Raw genomic sequence first — 18,550 nt, 5'->3', positions numbered from 1 at the left:
GAGAGAGAGTCTCTCACTGTCTACACTCACTCCGAGAGAGAGTCTCTCACTGTCGACACTCACTCCGAGAGAGAGTCACTCACTGTCTACACTCACTCCGAGAGAGAGTCACTCACTGTCTACACTCACTCCGAGAGAGAGTCTGTCACTGTCTACACTCACTCTGAGAGACAGTCTCTCACTGTCTACACTCACTCCGAGAGAGAGTCACTCACTGTCTCAACTCACTCCGAGAGAGAGTCACTCACTGTCTACACTCACTCCGAGAGAGAGACTCTGACTGTCTACACTCACTCCGAGAGACAGTCACTCACTGTCTACACTCACTCCGAGAGAGAGACTCTCACTGTCTACACTCACTCCGAGAGAGAGACTCTCACTGTCTACACTCACTCCGAGAGAGAGAGAGAGAGAGAGTCTCTCACTGTCTACACTCACTCCGAGAGAGAGAGAGAGTCTCTCACTGTCTACACTCACTCCGAGAGAGAGTCTCTCACTGTCTACACTCACTCCGAGAGAGAGAGACACTCACTGTCTACACTCACTCCGAGAGAGAGTCTCTCACTGTCTACACTCACTCCGAGAGAGAGAGACACTCACTGTCTACACTCACTCCGAGAGAGAGTCACTCACTGTCTACACTCACTCCGAGAAGAGAGTCATTCACTGTCTACACTCACTCCGAGAGAGAAAGAGTCTCTCACTGTCTACACTCACTCCGAGAGAGAGTCTCTCACTGTCAACACTCACTCCGAGAGAGAGTCTCTCACTGTCTACACTCACTCCGAGAGAGAGTCTCTCACTGTCTACACTCACTCCGAGAGAGAGTCTCTCACTGTCTACACTCACTCTGAGAGAGAGTCTCTCACTGTCTACACACACTCCGAGAGAGAGTCTCTCACTGTCTACACTCACTCCGAGAGAGAGTCTCTCACTGTCTACACTCACTCCGAGAGAGAGTCTCTCACTGTCTACACTGACTCTGAGAGAGAGTCACTCACTGTCTACACTCACTCCGAGAGAGAGAGAGTCTCTCATTGTCTACAGTCACTCCGAGAGAGAGAGTATCTCACTGTCCACACTCACTCCGAGAGAGAGAGTCACTCACTGTCTACATTCACTCCGAGAGAGAGAGTCACTCACTGTCTACACTCACTCCAAGAGAGAGTCAATCAATGTCTACACTCACTCCGAGAGAGAGAGAGTCTCTCATTGTCTACACTCACTCCGAGAGAGAGTCTCTCACTGTCTACACTCACTCCGAGAGAGAGAGAGTCTCTCACTGTCTACACTCACTACGAGAGAGAGTCACTCACTGTCTACACTCACTCCGAGAGAGAGTCTCTCACTGTCTACACTCAATCCGAGAGAGAGAGTCACTCACTGTCTACACTCGCTCTGAGACAGAAACTCACTGTCTACGGTCACTTTGAGAGAGAGAGAGTCAATCACTGTCTACACTCAGTCCGAAAGAGAGAGTCACTCACTGTCAACACTCACTCCGAGAGAGAGAGTCTCTCACTGTCTACACTCACTCCAAGAGAGAGTCACTCACTGTCTATACTCACTCCGAGAGAGAGTCTCTCACTGTCTATACTCACTCCGAGAGAGAGTCTCTCACTGTCTACACTCTCTCCGAGAGAGAGAGAGAGAGTCTCCCAGTGTCTATACACACTCCGAGAGAGAGAATCACTCACTGTCTACACTCACTCCGAGAGAGAGTCACTCACTGTCTACACTCACTCCGAGAAGAGAGTCACTCTCTGTCTACACTCACTCCGAGAGAGAGTCTCTCACTGTCTACACTCACTCCGAGAGAGAGTCTCTCACTGTCTACACTCACTCCGAGAGAGAGAGAGTCTCTCACTGTCTACACTCACTCTGAGTGAGAGTCTCTCACTGTCTACACTCACTCTGAGAGAGAGTCTCTCACTGTCTACACTCACTCCGAGAGAGAGTCTCTCATTGTCTACACTCACTCCGAGAGAGAGTCTCTCACTGTCAACACTCACTCCGAGAGAGAGTCTCTCACTGACTACACTGAATCTGAGAGAGAGTCACTCAATGTCTACACTCACTCCGAGAGAGAGAGAGACTTTCATTGTCTACACTCACTCCGAGAGAGAGTCTCTCACTGTCTACACTCACTCCGAGAGAGAGAGAGTCTCTCACTGTCTACACTCACTCCGAGAGAGAGTCACTCACTGTCTACACTCACTCCGAAAGAGAGTCTCTCACTGTCGACACTCAATCCGAGAGAGAGAGTCACTCACTGTCTACACTCGCTCCGAGACAGAAACTCACTGTATACACTCACTTTGAGAGAGAGAGAGTCAATCACTGTCTACACTCACACCGAAAGAGAGAGTCACTCACTGTCAACATTCACTCCGAGAGAGAGAGAGTCTCTCACTGTCTACACTCACTCCGAGAGAGAGTCACTCACTGTCTATACTCACTCCGAGAGAGAGTCTCTCACTGTCTATACTCACTCCGAGAGAGAGTCACTCACTGTCTACACTCAATCCGAGAGAGAGAGAGTCTCCCACTGTCTACACTCACTCCGAGAGAGAGAGAGTCTCTCACTGTCAACACTCACTCCGAGAGAGAGAGAGTCTCTCACTGTCTACACTCACTCCGAGAGACAGAGAGTCTCTCACTGTCTACACTCACTCCGAGAGAGAGAGTCTCTCACTGTTTACACTCACTCCGAGGGAGAGAGTCTCTCACTGTCTACACTCTCTCCGAGAGAGAGAGAGAGAGTCTCCCAGTGTCTATACACACTCCGAGAGAGAGAATCACTCACTGTCTACACTCACTCCGAGAGAGAGTCACTCACGGCCTACACTCACTCCAAGAGAGAGTCACTTTGTCTACACTCACTCCGAGATAGAGTCACTCACTGTCTACACTCACTCCGACAGAGTCACTCACTGTCTACACTCACTCTGAGAGAGAGTCAATCACTGTCTACACTCACTGCGAGAGAGAGTCTCCCTCTGTCAACACTCACTCCGAGAGAGAGTCTCTCACTGTCTACACTCACTCCGAGAGAGAGTCTCTCACTGTCTACTCTCACTCCGAGAGAGAGAGAGAGTCTCTCACTGTCTACACTCACTCCGAGAGAGAGTCTCTCACTGTCTACACTCACTCCGAGAGAAAGAGTCTCTCAATGTCTACGCTCACTCCGTGAGAGAGAGAGAGTCTCTCACTGTCTACACACAATGCGAGAGAGAGAGAGTCTCTCACTGTCAACACTCACTCCGAGAGAGAGTCTCTCACTGTTTACACTCACTCCGAGAGAGAGTCTCTCACTGTCTAGTCTCACTCTGAGAGAGAGAGAGAGTCTCTCACTGTCTACACACAATGCGAGAGAGAGAGAGTCACTCACTCTCTACACTCACTCCGACAGAGAGTCACTCACTGTCTACACTCAATCCGACAGAGAGTCACTCACTGTCTACACTGACTCCGAGAGAGAGTCTCTCACTGTCTACACTCACTCCGACAGAGAGTCACTCACTGTCTACACTCACTCCGAGAGAGAGTATCTCACTGTCTCCACTAACTCCGAGAGAGAGAGAGTCTCTCTCTGTCTACACTCACTCCGAGAGAGTGTCTCTCACTGTCTACACTCACTCCAAGAGAGAGTCACTCACTGTCTACACTCACTCCGAGAGAGAGTCTCTCACTGTCTACACTCACTCCGAGACAGAGAGAGACTCACACTGTCTACACTCACTCCGAGAGTGAGTCTCTCACTGTCTACACTCACTCCGAGAGAGAGAGAGTCACTCACTGTCTACACTCACTCCGAGAGAGAGTCACTCGCTGTCTACACTCACTCCGAGAGACAGTCTGTCACTGTCAACACTCACTCCAAAAGAGAGAGTCTCTCACGGTCTACACTCACTCCGAGAGAGAGAGAGAGTCACTCAGTGTCTATACACACTCCGAGAGAGAGAGTCACTCACTGTCTACACTCACTCCGAGAGAGAATCTCTCACTGCCTACACTCACTCCGACAGAGTCACTCACTGTCTACACTCACTCTGAGAGAGAGTCACTCACTGTCTACACTCAGTCCGAGAGAGAGTCACTCACTGTCTACACTCACTCCGAGAGACAGTCTGTCACTGTCAACACTCACTCCGAAAGAGAGAGTCACTCACTGTCTACACTCACTCCGAGAGAGAGAGAGAGTCTCTCAGTGTCTATACACACTCCGAGAGAGAGAGTCACTCACTGTCTACACTCACTCCGAGAGAGAGTCACTCACTGCCTACACACTCCGACAGAGTCACTCACTGTCTACACTCACTCCGAGAGAGAGTCACTCACTGTGTACACTCACTCCGAGATAGAGTCTCTCACTGTCTACTCTCACTCCGAGAGAGAGAGTCACACACTGTCTACACTCACTCCGAGAGAGATTCACTCACTGTCTACACTCACTCCGAAAGAGAGAGTCACTCACTGTCAACACTCACACCGAGAGAGAGAGAGTCTCTCACTGTCTACACTCACTCCGAGAGAGAGAGAGTCTCTCACTGTTTACACTCACTCCGAGGGAGAGAGTCTCTCACTGTCTACACTCTCTCCGAGAGAGAGAGAGAGTCTCTCAGTTTCTATACACACTCCGAGAGAGAGAATCACTCACTGTCTACACTCACTCCGAGAGAGAGTCACTCACGGCCTACACTCACTCCAACAGAGTCACTCACTGTCTACACTCACTCCCAGAGAGAGTCACTTTGTCTACACTCACTCCGAGAGAGAGTCACTCACTGTCTACACTCACTCCGACAGAGAGTCACTCACTGTCTACAGTAACTCCGAGAGAGAGTCTCTCACTGTCTACACTCACTCCGACAGAGAGACACTCACTGTCTACACTCACTCCGAGAGAGAGTATCCCACTGTCTCCACTCACTCCGAGAGAGAGAGAGTCTCTCTCTGTCTACACTCACTCCGAGAGAGAGTCACTCACTGTCTACACTCAGTCCGAGAGAGGGTCTCTCACTGTCTACACTAACTCCGAGAGAGAGTCACTCACTGTCTACACTCACTCCGAGAGAGAGTCTCTCACTGTCTACACTCACTCCGAGAGAGAGAGAGTCTCTCACTGCCTACACTCACTCCGAGAGTGAGTCTCTCACTGTCTACACTCACTCCGAGAGAGAGAGTCACTCACTGTCTACACTCAATCCGAGAGTCACTCACTGTCTACACTCACTCCGAGAAACAGTCTGTCACTGTCAACACTCACTCCGAGAGAGAGTCTCTCACTGTCTACACTCACTCCGAGATAGAGTCTCTCACTGTCTACACTCACTCCGAAAGAGAGAGTCAGTCACTGTCAACACTCACTCCGAGAGAGAGAGTCTCTCACTGTCTACACTCACTCCGAGAGAGAGTCCCTCACTGTCCATACTCAGTCCGAGAGAGAGTCACTCTCTGTCTATACTCACTCCGAGAGAGAGTCTCTCACTGTCTACACTCACTCCGAGTGAGAATCTCACACTGTCTACACTCACTCCGAGAGAGAATCACTCACAGTCTACACTCACTCCGAGAGAGAATCTCTCACTGTTTACACTCACTCCGAGAGAGAGAGTCTCTCGCTGTCAACACTCACTCCAAAAGAGAGTCTCTCACTGTCTACACTCACTCCGAAAGAAAGTCTCTCACTGTCTACTCTCACTCCGAGAGTGAGTATCTCACTGTCTACACTCACTCCGAGAGAGAGAGTGAGTCACTCACTGTCTACACTCATTCCGAGAGAGAGTCTCTCATTGTCTACATTCACTCCGAGAGAGAGAGTCTCTTACTGTCTACACTCACTCCGAGAGAGAGTCTCTCACTGTCTACACTCACTCCGAGAGAGAGTCTCTCACTGTCTACACTCACTCCGAGAGAGAGAGAGAGTCTCTCATTGTCTACACTCACTCTGAGAGAGAGAGTCACTCACTGTCTAGACTCACTCCGAGAGAGAGTCACTCACTGTCTACACCCTCTCCGAGAGAGAGAGAGACTCTCACTGTCTACACTCACTCCGAGAGTCACTCACTGTCCAAACTCACTCCGAGAGAGAGAGAGAGTCTCTCACTGTCTACACTCACTCCGAGAGAGAGTGTCTCACTGTCTACACTCACTCCGAGAGAGAGTCTCTCACTGTCTACACTCACTCCGAGAGAGAGTGTCTCACTGTCTACACTCACTCCGAGAGAGAGAGAGAGTCTCTCACTGTCTACACTCACTCCGAGAGAGAGTATCTCACTGTCTACACTCACTCCGAGAGACAGAGAGTCTCTCTATGTCTACACTCAGTCCAAGAGAGAGTCTCTCTCTGTCTACACTCACTCCGAGTGAGAGACTCACACTGTCTACACTCACTCCGAGAGAGAGTCACTCAGTCTACACTCACACCGAGAGATAATCTCTCACTGTCTACACTCACTCCGAGAGTGAGAGAGTCTCTCACTGTCTACACTCACTCCGAGAGAGAGTCACTCACTGTCTACACTCACTCCGAGAGAGAGTATCTCACTGTCTACACTCACTCCGAGAGAGAGAGAGTCTCTCTCTGTCTACACTCACTCCGAGAGACAGTCTGTCACTGTCTACACTCACTGCTAGAGAGAGTCTCTCACTGTCTACACTCACTCCGAGATAGAGACTCTCACAGTCTACTCTCACTCCGAGAGAGGGAGAGTCACTCACTGTCTACACTCACTCCGAGAGAGAGAGAGTCTCTCAATGTCTACACTCACTCCAAGAGAGAGAGTCTCTCACTGTCTACACTCACTCCGAGAGAGAGAGAGTCTCTAATTGTCTACACTCACTTCGAGAGAGAGAGTCTCTCAAAGACTACGCTCGCTCCGAGAGAGAGTCTTTCGCTGTCAACACTCACTCCAAAAGAGAGTCTCTCACTGTCCACACTCACTCCGAGAGAGAGTCTCTCACTGTCTACACTCACTCCGAGAGAGAGTCTCTCACTGTCTACACTCACTCCGAGAGAGAGTATCTCACTGTCTACACTCACTCCGAGAGAGAGTCTCTCACTGTCTACACTCACTCCGAGAGAGAGAGTCACTCACTGTCTACACTCACTCCGAGAGAGAGAGTGAGTCACTCACTGTCTACACTCACTCCGAGAGAGAGTCTCTCATTGTCTACACTCACTCCGAGAGAGAGTCTCTCACTGTCTACACTCACTCCGAGAGAGAGTCTCTCACTGTCTACACTCACTCCGAGAGAGAGTCTCTCACTGTCTACACCCACTCCGAGAGAGAGAGTCACTCACTGTCTACACTCACTCCGAGAGAGAGAGAGAGTCTCTCAGTGTCTATACACACTCCGAGAGAGAGAGTCACTCACTGTCTACACTCACTCCGAGAGAGAGTCACTCACTGCCTACACTCACTCCGACAGTCACTCACTGTCTACACTCACTCCGAGAGTCACTAACTGTGTACACTCACTCCGAGATAGAGTCTCTCACTGTCTACTCTCACTCCGAGAGAGAGAGTCACACACTGTCTACACTCACTCCGAGAGAGATTCACTCACTGTCTACACTCACTCCGAAAGAGAGAGTCACTCACTGTCAACACTCACACCGAGAGAGAGAGAGTCTCTCACTGTCTACACTCACTCCGAGAGAGAGAGAGTCTCTCACTGTTTACACTCACTCCGAGGGAGAGAGTCTCTCACTGTCTACACTCTCTCCGAGAGAGAGAGAGAGTCTCTCAGTTTCTATACACACTCCGAGAGAGAGAATCACTCACTGTCTACAATCACTCCGAGAGAGAGTCACTCACGGCCTACACTCACTCCAACAGAGTCACTCACTGTCTACACTCACTCCCAGAGAGAGTCACTTTATCTACACTCACTCCGAGATAGAGTCACTCACTGTCTACACTCACTCCGACAGAGTCACTCACTGTCTACACTCACTGCGAGAGAGAGTCTCCCACTGTCAACACTCACTCCGAGAGAGAGTCTCTCACTGTCTACACTCACTCCGAGAGAGAGTCTCTCACTGTCTACTCTCACTCCGAGAGAGAGAGAGAGTCTCTCACTGTCTACACTCACTCCGAGAGAGAGTCTCTCATTGTCTACACTCACTCCGAGAGAAAGAGTCTCTCACTGTCTACGCTCACTCCGAGAGAGAGAGAGAGTCTCTCACTGTCTACACACAATGCGAGAGAGAGAGAGTCTCTCACTGTCAACACTCACTCCGAGAGAGAGTCTCTCACTGTCTCCACTCACTCCGAGAGAGAGTCTCTCACTGTCTACTCTCACTCCGAGAGAGAGAGAGATTCTCTCACTGTCTACTCTCACTCCGAGAGAGAGAGAGAGTCTCTCACTGTCTACACACAATGCGAGAGAGAGAGAGTCACTCACTGTCTACACTCACTCCGACAGAGAGTCACTCACTGTCTACACTCACTCCGAGAGAGAGTCACATTCTGTCTTCACTCACTCCGAGAGAGAGTCTCTCACTGTCTACACTCACTCCGAGAGATAGCGAGAGTCTCTCAGTGTCTATACACAATCCGAGAGAGAGAATCACTCACTGTCTACACTCAGTCCGAGAGAGAGTCACTCACGGCCTACACTCACTCCGACAGAGTCACTCACTGTCTACACTCACTCCGAGAGATACTCACTTTGTCTACACTCACTCCGACAGTCACTCACTGTCTACACTCACTCCGACAGAGAGTCACTCACTGTCTACAGTAACTCCGAGAGAGAGTCTCTCACTGTCTACACTCACTCCGACAGAGAGACACTCACTGTCTACACTCACTCCTAGAGAGAGTATCCCACTGTCTCCACTCACTCCGAGAGAGAGAGAGTCTCTCTCTGTCTACACTCACTCCGAGAGAGGGTCACTCACTGTCTACACTCAGTCCGAGAGAGGGTCTCTCACTGTCTACACTAACTCCGAGAGAGAGTCTCTCACTGTCTACACTCACTCCGAGAGAGAGAGAGTCTCTCACTGTCTACACTCACTCCGAGAGAGAGAGAGTCTCTCACTGTCTACACTCACTCCGAGAGTGAGTCTCTCACTGTCTACACTCACTCCGAGAGAGAGAGTCACTCACTGTCTACACTCAATCCGAGAGTCACTCACTGTCTACACTCACTCCGAGAGACAGTCTGTCACTGTCAACACTCATTCCGAGAGAGAGTCTCTCACTGTCTACACTCACTCCGAGATAGAGTCTCTCACTGTCTACACTCACTCCGAGAGAGAGTCCCTCACTGTCCATACTCAGTCCGAGAGAGAGTCACTCTCTGTCTATACTCACTCCGAGAGAGAGTCTCTCACTGTCTACACTCACTCCGAGTGAGAATCTCACACTGTCTACACTCACTCCGAGAGAGAGTCACTCACTGTCTACACTCACTCCGAGATAGAGTCTCTCACTGTCTACTCTCACTCCGAGAGAGAGAGTCACACACTGTCTACACTCACTCCGAGAGAGATTCACTCACTGTCTACACTCACTCCGAAAGAGAGAGTCACTCACTGTCAACACTCACTCCGAGAGAGAGAGAGTCTCTCACTGTCTACACTCACTCCGAGAGAGAGTCCCTCACTGTCTATACTCAGTCCGAGAGAGAGTCTCTCTCTGTCTATACTCATTCCGAGAGAGAGTCTCTCACTGTCTACACTCACTCCGAGAGAGAGAGTCTCTCACTCTCTACACTCACTCCGAGAGAGTCTCTCACTGTCTACTCTCACTCCGATAGAGAGAGAGAGTCACTCTCTGTCAACACTCACTACGAGAGAGAGAGATAGTCACTCACTGTCTACACTCACTCCGAGAGAGAGTCACTTTCTGTCTTCACTCACTCCGAGAGAGAGACTCTCACTGTCTACACTCACTCCGAGAGAGAGAGAGAGTCTCTCAGTGTCTATACACACTCCGAGAGAGAGAGTCACTCACTGTCTACACTCACTCCGAGAGAGAGTCACTTTCTGTCTTCACTCACTCCGAGAGAGAGTCTCTCACTGTCTACACTCACTCCGAGAGAGAGAGAGAGTCTCTCAGTGTCTATACACACTCCGAGAGAGAGAGTCACTCACTGTCTACACTCAGTCCGAGAGAGAGTCTCTCACTGCCTACACTCACTCCGACAGAGTCACTCACTGTCTACACTCACTCCGAGAGAGAGTCACTCACTGTCTACACTCACTCCGAGAGAGAGTCTCTCACTGTCAACACTCACTCCGACAGAGAGTCTCTCACTGTCTACACTCAGTCCGAAAGAGAGTCACTGTCTGTCTTCACTCAATCCGAGAGAGAGTCTCTCACTGTCTACACTCTCTCCGAAAGAGTCACTCACTGTCTACACTCACTCCGAGAGAGAGTCACTCACTGTCTACACTCACTCCGAGATAGAGTCTCTCACTGTCTACTCTCACTTCGAGAGAGAGAGTCACACACTGTCTACACTCACGCCGAGAGAGATTCACTCACTGCCTACACTCACTCCGAAAGAGAGAGTCACTCACTGTAAACACTCACTCCGAGAGAGAGAGAGTCTCTCACTGTCTACACTCACTCCGAGAGAGAGTCCCTCACTGTCTATACTCAGTCCGAGAGAGAGTCTCTCTCTGTCTATACTCACTCCGAGAGAGAGTCTCTCACTGTCTACACTCACTCCGAGAGAGAGAGAGTCTCTCACTGTCTACAGTCACTCCGAGTCTCTCACTGTCTACACTCACTCCGAGAGAGAGAGAGAGTTACTCTCTGTCTACACTCACTCCGAGAGAGAGAGATAGTCACTCACTGTCTACACTCACTCCGAGAGAGAGTCTCTCACTGTCTACACTCACTCCGAGAGAGAGTCACTTTCTGTCTTCACTCACTCCGAGAGAGAGTTTCTCACTGTCTACACTCACTCCGAGAGAGAGAGAGAGTCTCTCAGTGTCTTTACACACTCCGAGAGAAGAGTCACTCACTGTCTACACTCACTCCGAGAGAGAGTCACTTTCTGTCTTCACTCACTCCGAGAGAGAGTCTCTCACTGTCTACACTCACTCCGAGAGAGAGAGAGAGTCTCTAAGTGTCTATACACACTCCAAGAGAGAGAGTCACTCACTGTCTACACTCACTCCGAGAGAGAGTCACTCACTGCCTACACTCACTCCGACAGTCACTCACGGTCTACACTCACTCCGAGAGACAGTCTGTCACTGTCTACACTCACTCCGAGAGAGAGTCTCTCACTGTCTACACTCACTCCGAGAGAGAGAGAGTCTCTCACTGTCTACACTCACTCCGAGAGAGAGAGAGTCTCTCACTGTCTACACTCACTCCGAGAGAGAGAGAGTCTCTCACTGTCTACACTCACTCCGAGAGAGAGAGTCTCTCACTGTATACACTAACTCCGAGGGAGAGAGTCTCTCACTGTCTACACTCACTCCGAGAGAGAGAGTCTCTCAGTGTCTATACACACTCCGAGAGAGAGAATCACTCACTGTCTACACTCAGTCCGAGAGAGAGTCACTCACGGCCTACACTCACTCCGACAGAGTCACTCACTGTCTACACTCACTCCGAGAGAGACTCACATTGTCTACACTCACTCCGACAGAGAGTCACTCACTGTCTACACTCACTCCGACAGAGAGTCACTCACTGTCTACAGTAACTCCGAGAGAGAGTCTCTCACTGTCTACACTCACTCCGACAGAGAGTCACTCACTGTCTACACTCAATCCGAGAGTCACTCACTGTCTACACTCACTCCGAGAGACAGTCTGTCACTGTCAACACTCATTCCGAGAGAGAGTCTCTCACTGTCTACACTCACTCCGAGATAGAGTCTCTCACTGTCTACACTCACTCCGAGAGAGAGTCCCTCACTGTCCATACTCAGTCCGAGAGAGAGTCACTCTCTGTCTATACTCACTCCGAGAGAGAGTCTCTCACTGTCTACACTCACTCCGAGTGAGAATCTCACACTGTCTACACTCACTCCGAGAGAGAGTCACTCACTGTCTACACTCACTCCGAGATAGAGTCTCTCACTGTCTACTCTCACTCCGAGAGAGAGAGTCACACACTGTCTACACTCACTCCGAGAGAGATTCACTCACTGTCTACACTCACTCCGAAAGAGAGAGTCACTCACTGTCAACACTCACTCCGAGAGAGAGAGAGTCTCTCACTGTCTACACTCACTCCGAGAGAGAGTCCCTCACTGTCTATACTCAGTCCGAGAGAGAGTCTCTCTCTGTCTATACTCATTCCGAGAGAGAGTCTCTCACTGTCTACACTCACTCCAAGAGAGAGAGTCTCTCACTCTCTACACTCACTCCGAGAGAGTCTCTCACTGTCTACTCTCACTCCGATAGAGAGAGAGAGTCACTCTCTGTCAACACTCACTACGAGAGAGAGAGATAGTCACTCACTGTCTACACTCACTCCGAGAGAGAGTCACTTTCTGTCTTCACTCACTCCGAGAGAGAGACTCTCACTGTCTACACTCACTCCGAGAGAGAGAGAGAGTCTCTCAGTGTCTATACACACTCCGAGAGAGAGAGTCACTCACTGTCTACACTCACTCCGAGAGAGAGTCACTTTCTGTCTTCACTCACTCCGAGAGAGAGTCTCTCACTGTCTACACTCACTCCGAGAGAGAGAGAGAGTCTCTCAGTGTCTATACACACTCCGAGAGAGAGAGTCACTCACTGTCTACACTCACTCCGAGAGAGAGTCACTCACTGCCTACACTCACTCCGACAGAGTCACTCACTGTCTACACTCACTCCGAGAGAGAGTCACTCACTGTCTACACTCACTCCGAGAGAGAGTCTCTCACTGTCAACACTCACTCCGAAAGAGAGTCTCTCACTGTCTACACTCAGTCCGAAAGAGAGTCACTGTCTGTCTTCACTCAATCCGAGAGAGAGTTTCTCACTGTCTACACTCTCTCCGAAAGAGTCACTCACTGTCTACACTCACTCCGAGAGAGAGTCACTCACTGTCTACACTCACTCCGAGATAGAGTCTCTCACTGTCTACTCTCACTTCGAGAGAGAGAGTCACACACTGTCTACACTCACGCCGAGAGAGATTCACTCACTGCCTACACTCACTCCGAAAGAGAGAGTCACTCACTGTAAACACTCACTCCGAGAGAGAGAGAGTCTCTCACTGTCTACACTCACTCCGAGAGAGAGTCCCTCACTGTCTATACTCAGTCCGAGAGAGAGTCTCTCTCTGTCTATACTCACTCCGAGAGAGAGTCTCTCACTGTCTACACTCACTCCGAGAGAGAGAGAGTCTCTCACTGTCTACAGTCACTCCGAGTCTCTCACTGTCTACACTCACTCCGAGAGAGAGAGAGAGTTACTCTCTGTCTACACTCACTCCGAGAGAGAGAGATAGTCACTCACTGTCTACACTCACTCCGAGAGAGAGTCTCTCACTGTCTACACTCACTCCGAGAGAGAGTCACTTTCTGTCTTCACTCACTCCAAGAGAGAGTTTCTCACTGTCTACACTCACTCCGAGAGAGAGAGAGAGTCTCTCAGTGTCTTTACACACTCCGAGAGAAGAGTCACTCACTGTCTACACTCACTCCGAGAGAGAGTCACTTTCTGTCTTCACTCACTCCGAGAGAGAGTCTCTCACTGTCTACACTCACTCCGAGAGAGAGAGAGAGTCTCTAAGTGTCTATACACACTCCAAGAGAGAGAGTCACTCACTGTCTACACTCACTCCGAGAGAGAGTCACTCACTGCCTACACTCACTCCGACAGTCACTCACGGTCTACACTCACTCCGAGAGACAGTCTGTCACTGTCTACACTCACTCCGAGAGAGAGTCTCTCACTGTCTACACTCACTCCGAGAGAGAGAGAGTCTCTCACTGTCTACACTCACTCCGAGAGAGAGAGAGTCTCTCACTGTCTACACTCACTCCGAGAGAGAGAGAGTCTCTCACTGTCTACACTCACTCCGAGAGAGAGAGTCTCTCACTGTATACACTAACTCCGAGGGAGAGAGTCTCTCACTGTCTACACTCACTCCGAGAGAGAGAGAGAGTCTCTCAGTGTCTATACACACTCCGAGAGAGAGAATCACTCACTGTCTACACTCAGTCCGAGAGAGAGTCACTCACGGCCTACACTCACTCCGACAGAGTCACTCACTGTCTACACTCACTCCGAGAGAGACTCACATTGTCTACACTCACTCCGACAGAGAGTCACTCACTGTCTACACTCACTCCGACAGAGAGTCACTCACTGTCTAAAGTAACTCCGAGAGAGAGTCTCTCACTGTCTACACTCACTCCGACAGAGAGACACTCACTGTCTACACTCACTCCGAGAGAGAGTATCCCACTGTCTCCACTCACTCCGAGAGAGAGAGAGTCTCTCACTGTCTACACTCAGTCCGAGAGAGGGTCTCTCACTGTCTACACTAACTCCGAGAGAGAGTCACTCATTGTCTACACTCACTCCGAGAGAGAGTCTCTCACTGTCTACACTCACTCCGAGAGAGAGAGAGTCTCTCACTGCCTACACTCACTCCGAGAGTGAGTCTCTCACTGTCTACACTCACTCCGAGAGAGAGAGAGATTCACTCACTGTCTACACTCACTCCGAGAGAGAGTCTCTCACTGTCTACACTCACTCCGAGAGAGAGTGAGTCACTAACTGTCTACACTCACTCCGAGAGAGAGTCTCTCACTGTCTACACTCACTCCGAGAGAGAGTCTCTCACTGTCTACACTCACTCCGACAGAGAGTCTCTCACTGTCTACACTCATTCCGAGAGCGAGAGTCACTCACTGTCTACACTCACTCCGAGAGAGAGTGAGAGTCACTCACTGTCTACACTCGCTCCGAGAGAGAGTCTCTCACTGTCTACACTCACTCCGAAAGAGAATCTCTCACTGTCTACACTCAGTCCGACAGTCTCTCACTCTCTACACTCATTCCAAGAGAGAGTCTCTCACTGTCTACACTCACTCCGAGAGAGAGAGTCACTCACTGTCTACACTCACTCCGAGAGATAGTCTCTCACTGTCTACACTTACTCCGAGAGAGAGAGTCTCTCACTGTCTACACTAACTCCGTGAGAGAGTCTCTCACTGTCTACACTCACTCCGAGAGAGAGTCTCTCACTGTCTACACTCACTCCGAGAGAGAGTGAGTCACTAACTGTCTACACTCACTCCGAGAGAGAGTCTCTCACTGTCTACACTCACTCCGAGAGAGAGTCTCTCACTGTCTACACTCACTCCGACAGAGAGTCTCTCACTGTCTACACTTACTCCGAGAGAGAGAGTCTCTCACTGTCTACACTAACTCCGTGAGAGAGTCTCTCACTGTCTACACTCACTCTGAGAGAGAGAGTCACTCACTGTCTAGACTCACTCCGAGAGAGAGTCACTCACTGTCTACACCCACTCCGAGAGAGAGAGAGACTCTCACTGTCTACACTCACTCCGAGAGAGAGTCACTCACTGTCCAAACTCACTCCGAGAGAGAGAGAGGATCTCTCACTGCCTACACTCACCCCGAGAGAGAGTCTCTCACTGTCTACACTCACTCCGAGAGAGAGTCTCTCACTGTCTACACTCACTCCGAGAGAGAGAGAGTCTCTCACTGTCTACACTCACTCCGAGAGAGAGTCACTCACTGTCCACACTCACTCCGAGAGAGAGTCACTCACTGTCTACACTCACTCCGAGAGAGAGTCACTCACTGTCTACACTCACTCCGAGAGACAGTCTGTCACTGTCTACACTCACTCCGAGGGACAGTCTCTCACTGTCTACACTCACTCCGAGAGAGAGTCTCTCACTGTCTACACTCACTCCGAGAGAGGGAGAGTCACTCACTGTATACACTCACTCCGAGAGAGAGAGAGTCTCTCACTGTCTACACTCACTCCGAGAGAGAGATTCTCTCACTGTCTACACTCACTCCGAGAGAGAGAGAGTCTCTCACTGTCTACACTCACTCCGAGAGAGAGAGAGTCTCTCACTGTCTACACTCACTCCGAGAGAGAGAGAGTCTCTCACTGTTTACACTCACTCCGAGGGAGAGAGTCTCTCACTGTCTACACACTCCGAGAGAGAGAGAGAGTCTCTCAGTGTCCATAAAGTCTCCGAGAGAGAGGATCACTCACTGTCTACACTCACTCCGAGAGAGAGTCACTCACGGCCTACACTCACTCCGACAGAGTCACTCACTGTCTACACTCACTCTGAGAGAGAGTCAATCACTGTCTACAATCACTCCGAGAGAGAGTCTCCCACTGTCAACACTCACTCCGAGAGAGAGTCACTCACTGTCTACATTCACTCCGACAGAGAGAGAGTCTCTCACTGTCTACACTGACTCCGAGAGAGAGAGTCTCTCACTGTCTACACTCACTCCGAGAGAGAGAGAGAGTCTCTCAGTGTCTATACACACTCCGAGAGAGAGAGTCACTCACTGTCTACACTCACTCTGAGAGAGTGTCACTCACTGCCTACACTCACTCCGACAGAGTCACTCACTGTCTACAATCAATCCGAGAGAGAGTCACTCACTGTCTACACTCACTCCGAGAGAGAGTCTCTCACTGTCTACACTCACTCCGAGAGAGAGTCTCTCACTGTCTACACTCAGTCCGAAAAAGAGTCACTTTCTGTCTACACTCACTCCGAGAGAGAGTCACTCACTGTCTACACGCACTCCGACAGAGTCATTCACTGTCTACACTCACTCCGAGAGAGAGTCTCTCACTGTCTACACTCAGTCCGAAAAAGAGTCACTTTCTGTCTACACTCACTCCGAGAGAGAGAGTCTCTCACTTTCTACACTCACTCTGACAGAGAGAGAGTCTCTCACTGTCTACACTCACTCCGAGAGAGAGTCACTCACTGTCTACACTCACTCCGACAGAGTCACTCACTGTCTTCACTCACTCTGAGAGAGAGTCAATCACTGTCTACACTCACTCCGAGAGAGAGTCTCACACTGTCATCACTAAATCCGAGAGAGAGTCTCTCATTGTCTACACTCACTCCGAGAGAGAGTCTCTCACTGTCTACACTCACTCCGAGAGACAGAGAGAGTCTCTCACTGTCTACACTCACTCCGAGAGAGTGTCTCTCACTGTCTACACTCCTTCCGAGAGAGAGAGTCTCTCACTGTCGGCGCTCACTCCGAGAGAGAGAGTCACTCACTGTCTACACTCACTCCGAGAGAGAGTATCTCACTGTCTACACTCACTCCGAGAGAGAGTCTCTCTCTGTCTACACTCACTCCGAGTGAGAGTCTCACCCTATCTACACTCACTCCGAGAGAGAATCTCTCACTTTCTACACTCACTCCGAGAGTGAGAGAGTCTCTCACTGTCTACACTCACTCCGAGAGTGAGTCTCTCTCTGTCGACAATCACTCGGAGAGATAGAGAGTCACTCACTGTCTACACTCACTCCGAGAGAGAGTCACTCACTTTCTACACTCACTCCGAGATAGAGACTCTCACTGTCTACTCTCACTCTGAGAGAGGGAGAGTCACTCACTGTCTACACTCACTCCGAGAGAGAGAGAGTATCTCACTGTCTACACTCACTCCGAGAGAGAGAGTCTCTCACTGTCTACACTCACTCCGAGAGAGAGAGAGTCTCTCACTCTCTACATTCACTCTGAGAGAGAGAGAGTCTCTCACTGTCTACTCTCACTCCAAGAGAGAGAGTCTCTCACTGTCTACACTCACTCCGAGAGAGAGAGAGTCTCTCATTGTCTACACTCACTCCGAGAGAGAGAGTCTCTCAATGACTACGCTCGCTCCGAGAGAGAGTCTCTCGCTGTCTACACTCACTCCAAAAGAGAGTCTCTCACTGCCTTCACTCACTCCGAGAGAGAGTCTCTCACTGTCTACTCTCACTCCGAGAGAGAGTCTCTCACTGTCTACACTCACTCCGAGAGAGAGTCTCTAACTGTCCACACTCACTCCGAGAGAGAGTCTCTCACTGACTACACTCACTCCGAGAGAGAGAGTCATTCAGTGTCTACATCACTCCGAGAGAGAGTCTCTCACTGTCTACACTCACTCCGAGAGAGAGAGTCTCTCACTGTCTACACTCACTCCGAGAGAGGGTCTCTCACTGTCTACACTCACTCCGAGAGAGAGAGAGTCTCTCACTGTCTAAAAAGACTCCGAGAGAGAGAGAGTCTCTCACTGTCTACACTCACTCCGAGAGAGAGAGTCTCTCACTGTCTACACTCACTTCGAGAGAGAGAGAGTCTCTCACTGTCTACAAACACTCCGAGAGAGAGAGAGTCTCTCACTGTATACAATCACTCCGAGAGAGAGAGTCTCTCACTGTCTACGCTCACTCAGAGAGAGACTCTCTCACTGTCTTCACTCACTCCGAGAGAGAGTCGCTCACTGTCTACACTCACTCCGAGAGAGAGTCTCTCACTGTCTACACTCACTCCGAGAGAGAGAGTCTCTCACTGTCTACACTCACTCCCCGAGAGAGAGTCTCTCACTGTCTACAGTCA

Source organism: Cetorhinus maximus, unplaced genomic scaffold (assembly GCF_964194155.1).
Source record: "Cetorhinus maximus unplaced genomic scaffold, sCetMax3.hap1.1 HAP1_SCAFFOLD_3398, whole genome shotgun sequence".
NCBI classification, from domain to species: domain Eukaryota; kingdom Metazoa; phylum Chordata; class Chondrichthyes; order Lamniformes; family Cetorhinidae; genus Cetorhinus; species Cetorhinus maximus.
Note: the sequence above shows the minus strand (reverse complement) of the source record.